Genomic DNA, 18,274 nt, shown 5'->3' with positions numbered 1-18,274 from the left:
TTAATAGCTGATCAGATATGAGATTTTATGGTCCTAAAGAATGAAACTGACAAACAAAAGGAAAATATGTTTGCCAAAAATGTCACCCTCTGTGGCTATAACATTAGAAAAACCTTTGATCTGTTTTTAAACCCATGAAACATAGATTACTAAAACGAGTTACTACTTTATGATTCTGAACGAGTGTCAATAGCAAGCAAAGATTGTAGCCTCACGTCACACTGCATGAATTTAGCCAGAGATAACAGAGAGTAATTGATTTCATCCCCTGTCTCTTTTGTGCCTCACGTAGTGTGACATCTTTCATCCTTTTTTATTTTTGTAATCACCGCAGGACAAGATAGAGTTATGTGTAGCAGCCTGCAGGCATTGCCTACTTGTCATTGCCTCCAGCACTGTACCATGAGTACCTATGTATGCTGTTATGAACATCATAATTGCAGATAGAGAGCTATTCAAAGATTATGAAAATGTATAAATTGTATATTACTATTCTTTACTCAGTGTTTTGGCATCAGATGAGTTTACATTTTAATGCCACAAACTCTTTGTTAAAAAAGTAAAGTAAATAGATAATGTTAATCGATTAAATTTATTTCACTCTTTATCATGGAGCTTGGGCCTAGTTTCTGCAGTACAACGTGTCCTAATCAATAAAAAGGAAAAACTTACTGTTACAGTTTTTCTTTCCTTAAATGAGAAAAAAAGGATTGTAGAATATTGAGCAGTGGTATACTTATACAGAATCTGACTTGTAGGAACAATTTCACAAGTTGCCATAGGCAGGAAGCATAATGGGCAATGGGGCTTGTAGGTACTTCTGCTTTCCAGAGTGGGTGATTCACAGATTTTCTAGAAATGAGAGGGACTCAAGTCACTTCACAATAGAAAAAGGTGTGGGAGGGGGTTGGGAGTTCATATGATTCACAATTAGACTATGATAGTTTCCTTTCAGTCTGTGGAATCAGGTATGTTTGTTTAAAGAAATATATATTTATACTTATTTTTAGAAGCTCTGTATGTATGCACCATTTGTACAACTTAATAGCCCATTGAATAAGTTCATGTAAAAAAGGGGATTTTTTTTTCTTTTAGTATTGAAAAGGTACTTTTTGTATAGTGTTAATGAAGATGCGAAGAAAGCAGAACTCCAGGGTACAATGGTCTCCCTTACAAAAGAAACTGCTTTACTAAGCCATTGTATTTTTTTTGTCCCTGGTGGCATATTCATATCACAACTAGGCCAACATTCTATAGACACCAAAAAGCCTCAGAAGTTTTATGAGACACTTTCCAGTTTGTACTTCACTTTAGGCAATATTGAATATATTGAAGATGTAAGATTACTTTTAGTATTTGTACAAAAGTCTATTTAGGATAATCTTGCTTCACATAAAAGAAAATATATGCTGGCGTTAGCATTATATCACATAAGAACATTCTATCTTAATTATGAAAAATATAGAATTTTCATAATCGATGCATAAAATATTGATATTAATGATTTTATTATCTGCTTGCTTACTTTATTCAGAGGGGACTATTTAATGCCTTATTGGTTACTGAGCTCTAAATATGGGATTCATCTCTGATGCCTCACCTTTTTTGAAGGTAGGAACATAGTTAGAAGGTACTGGGAAACTTAGTTGTTTATGCTTCATCGAGATGAAGGTCTATGCTGGTATTCGTGTGTTCCATTGTGTGCAAAAGCTGCCAGAGATTGCAGAGGCACATCTATATTACATCTGTATACCCTTCTGTTTTTAGATTTGTACAAGTGCTTCTTACATTTGTATCGATCAATTTTTGTATGTAGTGTGCAAGCAGAGTTACATGTTTAGTGGAATCAGGTATGTCTATGTAAAGGATACATTTATAGTTATTTCTGGAGGATAGTGTTCATGCATCTTTTCTTCATATGCATAACTGAACAAGCTTATATCAAAAAGGGTATACAAGTGTATATATATCCTTTAATGCTTTTCCTACTCATTTTGCAGTTTCTCGACTGTCATATATGCTTGTGATTATTTATGTATTGCTTTGCAGATCTAACACTTTCCCTTTTATGACCTGATAATACTGTATATAGGTATAAGATCCAATAGACTCTATTTTATCCAAATAATCAAATCTTTAAATAATTATTCTCTTTTTCTCTGTAATAACAAAACAGCACTGTGTACTTGATCCAAACTAATATATAATTAATTCTTATTGGACATATGAAGATTAAAATTGTGGAAAGATACACTCAGGACACCCCAGGTCCCTGAGAATTGTGGATAACCGCATTCTGGATTATTTGCATACAAGATCAGTTACTATACAACTGAATAATAAGGTTGGATTGTAACTAGTGTGTAACTGGATGAGACAAGAGTGGGAGGACATGACAAAAAATAGAAATCTTACAAAATGAATTAATTGTGCAATACGTTTATTAGGTTACACAGGTGGTTTCCCACAGATAAATCATTTACTTTCAAAATACCTTTTTCTTATTAGCTCTGTCTGGTCTTAAAAAGTATAGACATATAATGTGGTCTTTGCATGGAAAAGTAAGCCACTTCTGACAATAGAATATTTGTTATATAAAGTAACTCCTATCATTTATCGTTATAGTGAAAATTCCAGTTTTTGTGATAAAAAGGCTCCTTACACCTGCAAAATCAGCTTATCTTCCGATTCCTAGTAAAATTTCTGCTTCTTTGAAGTAACATTTCTTTGTTACTGCTTTCTCTGCATTTTATTGGCAGAAATAACATTGATTTTTATCATTTACCAATTTCATCATTCTAACGACAGCTTTCACATCACTCCAGTATTTCAGCTAATCGATAAAAAGACCATTTGTCTTTTACTAGCTTTGATTTTATCAACAGATCAATAGTGAAAGGGATGCAAAATATTTAGCCATTAGTATTAATGGAACCATTCTCTTCATTTGAACAGTTTTAGTTGGATATTTCCAAGGTTTGACTGTTAACAATATTATGATGTTTATTCGGGTTTATAAGACTAAGGGCTATTTCACTGAGAAAGGGCTCTGTATTATTGATAAATATACACAATATTTATTCTCCAGTTTTTGCAATTGCATCAAATACAATGCAGACTGCATTTTTTTATTTAAATTAAAACATTAGCATTTGTATACAGTATAATAATCTGATGTGTATTTTTAGGTACAGCCTTCTGGTGTTTAGCAATAATGAATAATTATCTTGATTTTTTCATAGGCTTTTAGGACATCTTCATATTTTCAACATGCTCCTCTTTCTGGTGGGCTTTTATGGCTAAAAACTTGCTTGAGGTGCAAATATGGAATGCATTTTATAATTTAAGTGTTTAATACCTGTTCTGTTTGTAAAGTCAGACATTTGGGGGCAGATTCACTAAGGGTCGAATTTCGAAGTTAAAAATACTTCGAAATTCGACCCTCGAATTGAAATCCTTCGACTTCGAATATCGAAGTCGAAGGATTTAGCGCTAAACGTTCGATCGATCGATCGAAGGATTTTAATCCAACGATCGAAGGAAAATCCTTCGATCAAAAAAAGTTTAGCAAGCCTATGGGGACCTTCCCCATAGGCTAACATTGACTTCGGTAGGTTTTATCTGCCGAAGTAGGGGGTCGAAGTTTTTTTTAAAGGGAAAGTACTTCGAATGGTCGAATAGTCGAACGATTTTTCGTTCGAATCGAAGTCGAAGGTCGTAGTCGAAGGTCGAAGTAGCCCATTCGATGGTCGAAGTACCCAAAAAATACTTCGAAATTCGAAGTATTTTTCATTCGAATCCTTCACTCGAGCTTAGTGAATCGGCCCCTTGGGGTTTATGTAAACATCAATAAATCTGATGCATGTAAAAATCTTGAAAAGCAAATTTTAAAGCTGATTTTAAAGGGAAAAGCATCTCAGTTATACTGGCCATGCACATGTTGTGTTCCCTGACCCTGGACATAAGCTGATAGGTGTAATCCACTGGTTCAATGTTTAACATCTAAAACATGGGATTTTTGTTGACCACCACCTGTGCCTAGAGGTCTCATGGGGTAAAGCCTAATGTATTCAACACATTTTGTGTGATGTATATTGATCTAATAGTCTAAATGTAAGGTTGCCAGACTATGTCAGGGTTAATTTAAGGTGGCCATGCATGCAGAGATCCGCTCGTTTGAGGTGGGCAATATTGGGCTGATCCCATCATGGGCCCTAGGAGCCAACAATTGGTTCACAATGACTTGAATACAGGAGGTCGGACCAATGAACCAATGCAGTCTTCGATCTGATTTTTTTACTTGGCCAATCTACATCTGCCGATTGTGGGCCAGATATTGATTGGGGGAAGCCTGTCGGAAGGCCCCATACACTGCCTAATAAGCTGTCTGAATCTTATATCGGCCCATGTATGGCCAATTTTAGTGCTGTTCACTTCTTTCCCATTGTTTGTAAACAACCCTTTTTGTATTTAAGGCACAGATTGCTGTGTCAGAAGTTTTTCAGTTCCATACCTACCGATACCTGGGTTCTGTTGTTTCAGTACTAAAGAAATCTAGAAGATTTGTTATTGTACAGCGGCAAGATTATCGGGAATTAGTAACAGGCTCTTGGTCATTTATGTGCATGCAAAATGCAAATTGTACAATCTAATGTTTCATCAAATATCTTTTTATTTTCTACTCATGTATTCAAAAATACATAAGCATAGTGATTTCTGTAGCTGTTTTGAGTTTTGTAACATGTTTCTAAAATCCATAACACTTCTTTTGAAGCTAAATAAATTATGCAGGAGATCACACTGCTAAGGCTTGGCAAGTCTCTTTCAAGCCCATTACATAGAACTGTATGATTGTAGTGCAGTTTTCCAACAGCAGTTTTGCCTGGTTTACACTATTGTAATATGCTATCAAAAAGGCAAAAAAGTCACGGATATGATGGGTACAGGCTACACTAAACTGGTGCTTCACCATCTGCCATGTGGTTGGAAGACACAACTCCTATAGTAAAAATTATGTTTTTGTTTTCAGTGTGCTCCTAAAATGAGACATATGCTGTTGGCACAGTAGGCTTGTAGACTAATAAATGGATACAGTTCTTATGGTTTCCACTTTTAAATGGTACATGTCAAGCTGATTACTACTCATTGTAAGACCGTGGGCAGAATACTTACGTCCACATTTTTGCTTCAGAAATCATCGCCATACTTCGTGCAACTATGTCAAAAGTTATTTCGTGCCGACTATGTGTATTCATCTAAATACGTCATTTTGTCTCAAAAGAATGATGGCATACTTTCCTCATCGAATATTTCTTAGTGCCTTTTCTCTAGCATTACTTTCTTCCTAGCAAAACTATGTTAACTTACTTATGCTTATTTCAATTTAAATTTAAAAACATCTCATGCATGTATTTATTAGTGATGTTGGTGAAATTGCTGGAAGTGGGCACTTTTTATTAAAAATGTCCAAGGAAGCAAAATCAAGAGAATATAGAAAAAGCCATGAGCCTAACCTAAAACAAATTTGGCATGAGCTTTAAATGCTAAAAAAAAGTGTAAATAAAACATTTTAAACTGTTACAACTTAACATAATCACACTATATAAATTTGAAAAAAACGCCAGCCTTTTTTTTTTTTTCTTTTTTTTTTTGAATACCGGATATGATGTCAATGACATAATAATGTTGAGGCTAACGCTTCGTTCTATTAATTTGCCAGTCACAACCTGGTGAAATTTTACATTTTGATAAATAAGCAGATTAATGATTGTTTGCCTGAACAAAAATTCGCCTGGCGAAACGGTGCAAAAGTTCTCTAGCAAAGCAAAGCAAAAAAGCAAATAAAAGTCGGTAACGGAAAAAATATTCGCAATGCAAAAAGTTATGCCTTTGTTAAAATAAATTTGCCTTAGCTTCTGCAAACCCGGAAACTGTTTAGCAACCACTTTCCACAGGGGAAGAAGGCTTGCGAATTTTATAGTTTGCGCCAGTGCGCAGTGAACGTAATAAAACTTTTTACTGAAAATGTTGTTATGTTTGCTCCAAAAGATTACAACACCTTCAAGCACTTCTTAAAAGTGGGCAATGTGCAATAAAAATTTGCAATGCAATAACAGTTTAAGGAAGAGTATTACATTGCAAAATGCAAATTTTTATTTCTTATTTGTGCAAATTGTTTTGCTATTTGCGACTTTTATTACATTCCCCCAAAACTGTCTTACTCTTCATTTAGTAAATGTGCCCCCTTGTTGGTGGGTCCTGTTTTCTGGTACCAGCACTAAAACCATCAAGACAGACTGTTTTTGAAACATGTTGAATTAAATATAAAGTAGGCACAGAGTCGTGCAGTTCTGAGTTTATCTAAATGCTTTATTATGGTGATTTTGGTACTGGGACAATTCCAGCCATTGTTGTCAATGTGTCATATATTAAATAAATGCACTTGAGGTCACCGTAGGGCCATGGCTCCACGATGGAAAGTACCGAACAAAATGAGTATTATTATTATTATGTAACACACCTTACTTTGAGCAATGTGTCACTTGCATTGTGAAACGGGGCATGACATGAGGAATATGTCTGGGATTAACTTGTAAATGTGCAACAAACATTAAAGGAAAACTATACCCCCAAAATGAATACTTAAGCAAAAGATAGTTTATATCAAATTGAATGACATATTAAAGAATCTTACCAAACTGGAATATAAATTTACATAAATATTGCCCTTTTACATCTCTTGCCTTGAACCACCATTTCGTGACTGTATCTGTGCTGCCTCAGAGATCACCTGACCAGAAATACTACAACACTAACTGTAACAGGAAGAAGTGTTGAAGCAAAAGACAGAACTCTGTCTGTTCATTGGCTCATGTGACCTTACATGTGGTTTGTATGTGTACACAGTGAATCTTACGATCTCAGGGGGCGGCCCTTATTTTTTAAAATGGCAATTTTCTATTTATGATTACCCAATGGCACATACTACTAAAAAAGTATATTATTATGATAATGGTTCATTTACATGAAGCAGGGTTTTACACATGAGCTGTTTTACTCAGTATCTTTTAATAGAGACCTACATTGTTTGGGGGGTATAGTTTTCCTTTAAGATACTCTGTAATGTATTATGGAAATATTAATAAAGACATGTTTTTATTTATGTTGGTTCATTGCTTAGTGTGTATTGTGTATCCCTCAGTCATAGACTAGCTTGGTGCCTGACTAATATTTAAAGTACTGTATAGTATGTTGAGCAGTCATTATATTTGCCAGTGCCATACTAAGTGTGCTATAAGTCAATATATGGACATGTTTCTTATCACAGCTGCTTGGGTAAAGATCTGAGGTATATAATTAACATACAGGTTTTCAAAATGAGTGTTTCCTGAGCTACAATAGCAATGCAGAGAGGACATTTGTACTAAGGGCACTTGTTGGATATCTCTATCTCTAAGAAGTTTTTTTCCTTATTATGGAGCTCCAGTCTTTCTACGTTGCCCTTTAGGTAATGCTAAACTCTGCACAGGTATCACTATATAAATCATCTGCATGTTTCACATCATGGCAATGTGCAGTTAGCTGTATTTCCGGGTACAGAAAAATTTGGACCCACCACCACTTCAAACACCACTTAGCATAAAGTACTCAAATAAATATTGTAAAACGCTTTGCTACAATTACATTTCATGTTTAAAACAGGGCAAACAATTGGTTCTAAACTAATTTTTGCTGATTCTGCAACGTCATTTGGGTCTTCTGAGAATAAAGGTTAATCATTCACCTCAATCCCCTTCTGCAGTCAGAGATATTTTGAGTAGTTTAGTTTAAAGGGGACCTGTCACTTTAAGAAATAATCCCACATTTTTTCTATCATGTTAGTTGAGCAAAATAAACTTTACTTACACAATCAGATTTTCTTCAGATATCATATAATGTAATGATTAATGTGTAATTAGTATTGATAGTGAGGTACTTTTTTGGCACAAGGGTCTTTCTGAAGATGTGGGTACAGTATAAATAGCATCGCTGTCCTTTCTGTCACTGTTCTGTAATAGCAAAAACCTATATATTTTTTCCTTATATCCCATATGCTGCAAAGACAAAACACTGGCGAACTGTTCCTTGAATCTCAATCATATGCAGACATACTTAATGGTTACAAATTGAGGGCAACTATCATGAGAATGAACGGTAATGGTAGAACAATCCAATTTTCATTTAATTTTACCTATTTTTCTCTGTCCTGTGCATCTTGATGTTCTCATCCATGTCTATGCTGTAGTAGTAGTAATAATTCATAAAAATAAGAGCTCATGGTAGCATTATGTGGAGACACACTAATGTGAAATGTTGCTAAAGAATGTTGCTATAAAGCCTGAAACCATAAAGATGTCTATGTACAGTAATCATATTTCAGTCATATGCAGGATGTGCTGACTTTCATGTGATCCTAATGACTACTAACAGCCAAATTGTGTGCAGTCTCATATTACTTATAATGCACCCCTTAATACCAGAGAGAATAGCCAGATTCTTCTTCATTAACCAGGTCAAAGGTTTAAACAGTCATCCAACAGTTGTTTTGTCATTTGTAAAGCCAATCTAAACAATCTGTAATGAGCTAAATAACCAAATAATAATAATATGTATGGTGAAAAGTCCCTAAAGTCCATAGCTCAAATATGAGAACTAATCCAATTAATTTGGGGCCAAGAGATATAAGATATATATATATATCATGTGTGGAAAATAAAATGCCCCAAATGATTAAGAGCATGAGTCATGCCTGTAGGATATTGTAAGCTCAGCTGCCTTTTGCTTGTATTAAAAATATTTATTCAATGGCATCCTCATTGTGGAGACATGTAGACTCTCCCAAACCTCATGAAATATTTTCAGACAGTATCTTTTCACATCTGTGTTTCATATCTTACACCATACCAACACTTTTTAACAACAGGAGAGCGAGGTTGTGGCAGGAGACCCACATATGAAGCAGTTTGGGTGTACTGGTTCCATAAATTAGTATAGAAGATATCTTGGTAACCTTGCTTCACATAAAGTGGTGATGAAAAAGAGATTACCAGGTTTACAGGAGGACCATGAAATAAAGAATTAACTTTCTAAAATACCTTCACAATTTTAGGAAAAGTTGTTATAGCTGAAATTGTATGTACAATAGAGCATGATACAAGTGGGGAGGGTCTATGGAATTTCTGTCTGATTCCAGGGATATGCGTTCATGGTTCATGAGGTTTATGAAACGGTGGTATAGTGGCCATATATTTAGAGCCAGAGATATGCTTTAAAAGAAACTTATTAAAGAAGTTTATTTTATTGTAAAGAAGAAATGAGAGAAGACTTTACTAGTAACTACAAATTATAGCCAATAGTATGGGTAAATAATTGTGAAGGATACACCTACCCTAAAGTTTACATCTTTCTATAAAATGGCCAGTGATTTGGATGCATATTAAGCAAGTGTGAAAATATAAGGTTACTAAAATGAACTCTAAGGGGGTTATTTATTAAAGTCCGAATGCCAAAAACTCTAAAAATTCAAGTTTTTTTTACTATAAAATCCGAAAATGTTTTTTTAACAGAATTTTTTTATACCTCGAGGATGGAAAAAGTCAGAATATGAAATCCGGTATCTCAGACCTGCCGAGGTTGTATATAAGTCAATGGGAGAAGTCCCGAAGATCTGATCTGCGCTGGGTTTCGTGCAATAATCCAAGATTTCATGGCTTTCAGGCAGAAAAAAAAAATCTTGAGTTTTTGGGAGAAAAACTGAAAAATTCGTGCGCATTGAATTTGCGTACAATTTTCATAAAAATTTTTGAGTTTTTCCCCTGCACTGGATTTTTCCAGGAGAATTTATTGATATATTTCAGAAAATAATGAGATTTTGGTTTTTGATAAATAACCCCCTAAGTAAATCGTCTGATTGCCCTGAGGAATTTCAGGAGACATTTTCTATAGTTGGACGAAAATCGGTGAGTGCCTTTATTTGAAATTTATATGGAATGTTAAAACTTGAAGAAATGTAGGACATGATTTCACACCTGGGGGCACATTTACTTAGCACGAGTGAAGGAATAGAATGAAAAATACTTCGAATTTTGAAGTGTTTTTTTGGCTACTTCGACCTTCGAATTGGCTACTTCGACCATCGAATTGGCTACTTCGACCATCAAATTGGCTACTTCGACCTTCGACTACGACTTCGACTTCGAATCGAACGATTCGAACTAAAAATCGTTCAACTATTCGACCATTCGATAGTCAAAGTACTGCCTCTTTAAAAAAAACTTCGACCCCTACTTCGCCACCTAAAACCTACTGAGCATCAATGTTAGCCTATGGGGAAGGTCCCCATAGGCTTTCCTAGGTTTTTTTGATCTAAGGAATTTTGTTCGACCAATTGATTCCTTTTACTCGTTCAATCGAAGGAAATGCGGTAAATCCTTCGACTTCGATACTCGAAGTCGGAGGATTTTACTTCGACGGTCAAATATCGAGGGTTAATTAACCCTCGATATTCGACCCATAGTAAATGTGCCCCCAAAAGACTCTGGAGTGACGCTCGCCTATATGTGTGTATTGTGGATAAAAGAGTTATGGGAAAGATATTAGCCATGGATTGTAGAAAGGAGAGCACTCAACAGAGCAGATTATTGCTGAAGTGAGGTTTTATTTCAGATTTGCTGACACAACATGTTTCGGGCCCAGAGTGGTGCCCTTTCTCAAGTGATGGGAAAGATATCAGTATATGTAGAAGGTGCAGTGACAGCCACTGTCTAGTGAAGGCAAAAACAGACAATGCAAAAAGTAAATGGATGCAAAACTGAGTGTGCATTGAAGCAATTCACAAAGGTACTGCTCTGATGGTTCAAGTTAAATGCATGCAATGATGGAAGGAAACTCGAGAATTACAAACAGCTTGGCATTGTGGCTTATAGCTTTCAACTTGCTGTATGTGTCAATTATTAATGCCATGTGCAAAGTGACTCCATCTTCACTCTGAAAATGTTGGAGCAACTTGCATATAACAAACTTTCCACTAAGTGCTTTTTCTACATTGTAGATGTCTCTATAAAGCCCACTTTGCGCTTCATAGTAAATAAGGCTTCAGGCTTGTAGTATTAGTTTAGGAAAAATAAGCTCTGTGTAATCTTTATTAAAAGTCATTCATTAAAAGTTAGAAAACAGAAAACATTACCTTTACTGCTTACAGTAAATTCATTTTTGTCTCACAGTTGTCAATCTTTATTGTTAGTTACATTTATATGTCTGATTCATTGACCTTAAATCAGCAAAACTGTGTGCCATACCTGAATTCTGTGTATTCCTTACTTTAAACAATGTAAACAACTACTATAAAATGTGTGTGATACATAATATAGGCATTCTCCTTGGTGGGGCGTATTGGATTGAACTGTAAAGGTTTGACAACCATTAGATATTAACCTTAAGCCCTTTACAAATGACCTAAATCCTTATGACAGGATAATACTGGTACAGTCTGAACTTCAGATAACGTTAGTAAGAAAAATATCTGGAAACAATATGACAAAATTAACTTCTATAAAAGAGGAGTGTACAATAAGGTATAACATCATATGGATCACATCCCTTTAACACAGCTTTATTGCTGCTCAAATTCTTGCACTTGACATATAAAAGGTGTTTTTAGTTAAACTATACTTGTATAGTGCATGAATGACTCTAAAAAAAAATGGCTAGAGTTATTTCAGTGAGAGAATGGGTTATCAAGTGAAAACACATTTTAAGTCTAAGAGGATTTGGAATAGAAAAAAGTAAAATTTTGGCCAAAGGGGCATAATACATTGGCAACTAAAAACTAAATAATGACCTAAGCTGCAGACAGAAATCCTTCCAAGAAAATATGCAATATAAAAATATTGTTGTAGCCAATTGACTCTACATGACAGTAATTGGGAGATGGTCCTAAAGTGTTCCTGTATCAGCACTGGGTCAGCGCAATTCTGACTGAAATGGTGTGCTTCCATGTTGAGATTCTTAATATACATTGATCTTTAGATATTACAGTAAAGAGTACATCCCAAAATAGGTTTGACAAGCTACAAGTATCTGCACTGGGAATAGTGAAAGTCTCTTTCAGCACTTAAGTATAAATACCTGCACATTAGTATAGTGGAAAAGTACAGATTGTTAGTGTTCCACGTACTAGGCAATTACTTAGCTGGGGAAAGAAGAGTCTTTATGCAGTCATTTGCACATTAAAAAGGGCCCTGGGAACATTGACAGAAGGAACCTTTGTGGTTTCAAAAGTTCTGTATTATATTGTTTAGCTGTGTATAGCTACTAAAAGGCTCCATAGACTGCCATCGGCAATTCCAGAAAGTCGCTTACAAAAGATATCTGCCGTACATTACACACATTTGCATTTTGTAATATATACCACGTTTGAAACGGTTGTGATCATTGTTTGCACAGGGTCTGCACCCAAAAGGTAGCGTGTGGCTCAATAACACCTAAACAGTCATTTGTGCACCGAATATACATGCATTAGAGTGTAACATTGAAGTCTATTTTTATAATAAGCATGGGATTATGATGCACAGTGAAAATGGTATATTGTGTGGGTGACTGCATATGTTGTGCATAGGTTTTAAATGATAATAAGGTTGAGAGAGTGGGTGGTGGGTTTCAAAGTAAAGTCTGGGAACATATGGACACATCACAGCTGAGATTTATTTTCAGACATGAAACTGATTTGTTACAATTTGCTAGTTTAAACATTTTTCAACAAATGATAAAAGGTAGAAAATCAGAAAATAACAAAGGTTAATGCTGTAAAATGTAACAAAAGCGTACTGGCTTTTGACACTTTGTAGCCTTATGGGAATGCTCTGTTTATCCTTAAAAGGCCCTTCCAAAATCTCGAGGGAGATGTACATATGAGATGTTCGATTACAGGAATCTACTTATAGACCTGAAAATCTAGCTAAGCACAGTGTGTTGAACATTTGTACATTGTATTATGCAGAGCAAATAATCAATTATTTAATTCTGTTAGCAGCAGACCACATGATTAAATAGAAATGTGTAAGTGTTGACATTTGTCATTCTCAGTCTCTAGTGTCACCACAGTTTCTTGAAGTCTGGTCTATGTTCTTTTTTTTTTTTCTTTTAGTAAAAATGTGTTTTTGTATTAAATAAAGAGCCAGGAGATGATCATTTTAGTGAAATGTCTAGATGTACTGTTCTTTGTCATTTATTTGTCTAAAGGTAATTGCGTTAAAATAGCCTCAGGCATTATAAACACGGTTTGCCATTGCACCTAAAATCCTTTCTGTAAAACCATAAAATAAAAGCTTAGTTATCTGGGCATGGTTGTTTTGAATAAAGGTGAATGGGTCAGACATTTGTATTGCAGACTGGAAAGTCCATCCGGCAAAAACCTAATTAAATCATAGATGTTTTGTACCCAGGCCAAATAATCGGATCAGCCTGATTTGGGGGGGGGGGTGATTAGATTGGGAAAAGGTCTGACGGGTCAGTGTCTTATTTCCCTGCTTACATGCGCTGGAACACTAAATTAGTGGTCATTCTCAAAGCAGTAGGGGCATATCAGCATGCTGCATGTTTTAATCCAGTGCGAAATACAGAGAGAGGGTGAAATGCAGCCCTGTGCTTACTGCCATCCATAAAGCAAGTTAGGGGGTGGGGGGGGGAAGGGCACCTGTATGCCTCAACTAGTGTTGGACTGGGATGGCCCAGATCCGCTGTTGTTGCTGCCCCTGACCTCCACACACCATCCCTTAATGAATAAGGCACTGGCAAATGTAGGCAGTACTGTATTCATGGGGCAGGCACAGGTCTCAGCACTTCATTTTGGAGCACAGAGACCTGTGTATAAAAACATGCAGCTGTTTTTTTTTTTTTTTGCACTTTGCACCCTTCCATGCATTTGCATTTGGATTTCAGCTTCAAAATGCAAATTCAGACACAGTGGCTTTGGGTGCAGGCACATTACAAAGCTGATCGGAGTATAGGGGCTGATTCTCAGTGGGACATTCACTAAGATTCGTAGTTGCGCCAGGTGTAACTTCGCCGCACTTCGCCAGGCGTAGTTTCGCCAGTGCTCCGCAAATTCACTAAAATCCGAAGTTGCACTCAGGGGTAGCATAAGATTGCGAAGTTGCGCTAGCGATGGTTAATTTGCATACAGCGCCAAATTCAAATTTCAATGGAGGAATATGTAGCAGCACTAAAAATGCCTGGGAAACCTTCAAAACATCAAATAAAATTTTTATTTTGCCCTACACATGTGCCAACTGTATAGTTAAGTTGCCATGAGTTAGGAAATGTAGGGGGGAGAGGAGCCCCAAACATTTTTTCGATCTTTTTCAGCCTATCACCCATAATATAGAAAAAACGCCAGCGTTTTTAGGGACTTAGAAAAAACTTTAACTTTTTTTTAAGTAATCCCTATCTACTCTATTGCGCTTCGCCTGGTCTGAGGTGGCGAAGGAAGTCTAGCGTAAAAGGTAGCGTTCAGAACAATGCGCGCGTAGTTACGTACGTTGCGCAAATTCACCAGGCGTAAGGGTGCGAAGTTACACTAGCGAAGTTACACCAGCGTCCGTTAGTGAATTTGCGAAGTAACGAAAATGCCCAACGCTAGCGAATTGACGCTAGAGTTAGGCGCTTCGGCGCATAGTGAATTTGCCCCTCAGTGTTTATCTGCAGGCCAAGAATCCGCCTGTTGTGGCAGTAGCTTAAGCCCTTTCCTCTTTGCAATTTTTATTGTCAGTGAACTGGAATTGCATTAGCAAATACTATGTTTCTGCTATGTACAGAGCAAATCTACTTATAAGAAAAAAAATCTGCGTTAAACAGGTATAGGTGCTGTAAATGACAGTGATAGCTGCTTTGTATGGACTGAAGTTGATAAGATTTATATGAGTAGAGATAGTGAAGGACAAAAAGGTCTTTTACTGTCTGTGGTACAAATGCACAATAACTACTGTACTGATTGTACTTATCGTCTAAGAGCAGGTGGGTCAATTGTCATTCTATTGCATGATTTTAACTTATTTCAGATAAGACTGTCTAGACTTAAACATAATTCTGTATCTTTTAATACTTCAGTTAAACAGCATCCCTTTTAAAACCTTATTTAGAATGATTGTCCTAGCGTTGATTGCATAAAACCATCCAATCCATTACAAAAAAGCCATTTTCTAAAAGAAAACATTTTATTTATTGCTGTTTAAATTGATTTGGTTGTTCTTCTGCTGTAACACAAGAGTAATGGATTATAATCCTTTGTGATGAAATTGAATTATTTACATTAAGATTTGCTATTGAACTGCAGCATTTCTGCTATTTGTCTGCATTAGGAACAATTTCTAAAAGCTGATATTCCCCCCTTTTCCAATATCTGTCTCTCATAATGAATATTAGTGAGAACATTCATCTTTTTTTTTATAAGTGCAGGATAGTGAGTTCAAACATCATGGGGGTCATTTATCAATACTAGGCAAATTTGCCCATGGGCAATTACCCATGGCAACCAATCAGATTGTTGTATTCATTGTTGTACTTGCAGCTGGCTTTAAAAAGCTAATCACTGATTGGTTGCTATGGGTAACTGCCCATGGGCAAATTTGCCCTGTGTTGATAAATGAGCCCCCATGTCTGTTTTCACATTATGAGTAGGGTCAATTTTGTATTATATCTACTTTCACTAATTGTATATTGGTGTATTGTGTCTACTTCTACTAATTATCCTGGTGCCTAAATGATATGTTATTCAGTAATGGAAAACACACTGTTGCATAACTTACATGTAATATTGCTCATTATCTGGAATATGCATTAGAGAGATGTATTCTGCCATAATGCTTTTAAATTATTCATAACATTTTTTTTGTTTATTTGTAAATTTATTTTTTATTTATTTTTAAATGTATTATTTATTTGTAATCTCAAGAAAAAAATAATCTTACCGGAACATTTAAAATAGTATCCTTTCTGCTATGTAAATGCTTTTTGGATGCAAGTATACTTTCTCTTTAAATATCAACATTTCATTACACAGTGCTGTCTAACTGTTCCCCTACAGTATACAATTTTCTTTTTACTTTACTATATGGTGCTAAACAGTATCAGAATGTAATAATTGTAATGTCATTTTAGCTCTGGGCAGTTTATGGGCCATAAAAATCTATTGGAGCGAGGACCACATCTGGCTGGCCTCCTGTTGGACTGATGCATATTTTTTTTCTTTTTGTAATGTGTATAAGGTTTTTTAATAGGTTTTGTGAGAATATGTTTAAAATACTTAAAAAGATACTGACACCAGAAACTAAACTCTTTTTTTACATCTATCATAATATTGCCTTTGAAAGCTACCTATAACTTTGCCATAAAGTATTTGCAGCATGCCTTTACATTACCTGTCTGATGAACCATGTCCCTGTATAAGGGGGCTGCCATGTTTGTGCAGCCGGAGTCCGTTAGCATCAGAAACTTTAACTGACAGGCTGAGATGGGACAGTCAGGTTTAGAAACTTTAACTAACAATAACTTACAAAAACAAACATCTCAGCAAAAACATGACCTATAGGTAACTTTTAATGCACATTAATATTTTAAAAAGTCATTTTTTTAGTGTCAGTGTCACTTTAAGTAAACTAAGAACAGATATATATATATATATATATATATATATATATATATATACTGTATATTTATCCATATGCCGCATGCAATCTGTACTGCACATGTGACACTTACCACACAGGGAGGTCAATTTTATGCAGCTATAGAGCAATTAAGTTAAACAGGTATTCCATATAAAAATGGTATGACTGGAAATATAGATTCAGTATAAAATAACGCAAGATTATAGATTTGGGGTAATGTAGGTAAATACAAGGTTATTTGTTCAGGGTTTGACTCCTTTTATATTTTTCACTGACTTTTTAGATGTTTTTTTTTAGAGTTATTTGTATTCTTTGACACATTTTAACCAATCCCGTAATTTATGCATATTGGTGATAAATAGATGTTTAATTCTGGCACTAGGTGGAACATGCAGGGGAAAATATTATTTGAGAAGGTTTTTTTCCCTAAAGTCTTTAGATAATAGCATTACTGCATAGGCTTCAGTCACTATTAAAACCAGCCATCACAGCATTCTTGTCACTCTCCACTCAATAAACTCCAGTACCATGGAGCAGATTGCTTCCATATACTTCTTCATTAGTGGTAAAACCTGACCTGCACCCGACCCGAAACTGCCCTCCCTCCACCCATGCCCGCCTGCACCAGATGCGTGGCTATAAAGCCGGAATTTGGAAGCCGGCAGTGCAAGGTGGCAGGCAGGCAGAGCAGGAAGAAGAGCTGTAACCGGTCCCGCCTGCCACCCGCAAATGGGGGTGCGAGTTCAGCCCCAACCGACCGACCCATGGGTATCGGGCCGGCCCACTATTCTTCATATAGGAATCACACCAATGGCTATTGTCATAGATTGCATTCTCTCCACCACCAGTCGTGACAACTGCAATTTGCTCTGATCTCAAAAACAGCACGCTGAGGTCACCCTGGAATTACTGCCACATTGTTCACCTTATGGATTCTGTGTTTAGTGCAACTATATAGAAGGGCAAGGAGCATGTTTTGACACAAGTAACTTTACTAAGCATCTATATTTTCAATGACTTGCATCTATATTAGTACAACCTTACTCATAATATGTTTTTTGAATGATAATAGTACTTAATAAAGTATTTGTTAGAAAATAGGGCTCGTTTAAATCTGCATATGCCTTCATTAAAAGTATTTGCATTAAAATACACTCATTGCAATTTCCGTATAGTTCAGTCTTTCCTGCTTTCTGCTCAGAGCTACTGCGCATATTGACGCAAGAGAACCCTGTAGCTACTCCCACACCCTGACAAATCGATAGCTCCAGGGTTCCCTTCACACCTAGAGAGAATAGGCAAAGCACACTTGTGTCTAAAGAATCAGGCACAGATGTCACTCACACAGTGAACACCGGAAATTACTCCAGACGGACTTCCACACAATTGCGTCTGATTTAATAGAAAATGTGTGCTTATATAGAACTTCCAATACTTTCACAAAATACATTGATAAAGAGGAATGCTGGGAATCTTGAATAAAAATAGCCAACTCTTTCTATCCCCGTAACCTATATGTTTACTTTCATGATCCTAACTACACTAGGACAATAAAATACATTTTCTTTGGA

The 18,274-nt window shown here is 35.9% G+C and overlaps 1 protein-coding gene across 5 annotated transcripts in view; it reads left to right on the top strand.

Annotated features, from left to right (window-relative positions):
* LOC108709736 (phospholipid-transporting ATPase IH) overlaps nt 1–18,274 on the top strand; it is a 105,876-nt gene that overhangs the window by 16,417 nt on the left and 71,185 nt on the right. The window lies entirely within an intron of this gene.

This window comes from Xenopus laevis, chromosome 2S, assembly GCF_017654675.1.
Source record: "Xenopus laevis strain J_2021 chromosome 2S, Xenopus_laevis_v10.1, whole genome shotgun sequence".
Classification (NCBI taxonomy): domain Eukaryota; kingdom Metazoa; phylum Chordata; class Amphibia; order Anura; family Pipidae; genus Xenopus; species Xenopus laevis.
This window is presented reverse-complemented; position numbering and strand designations above follow the sequence as displayed.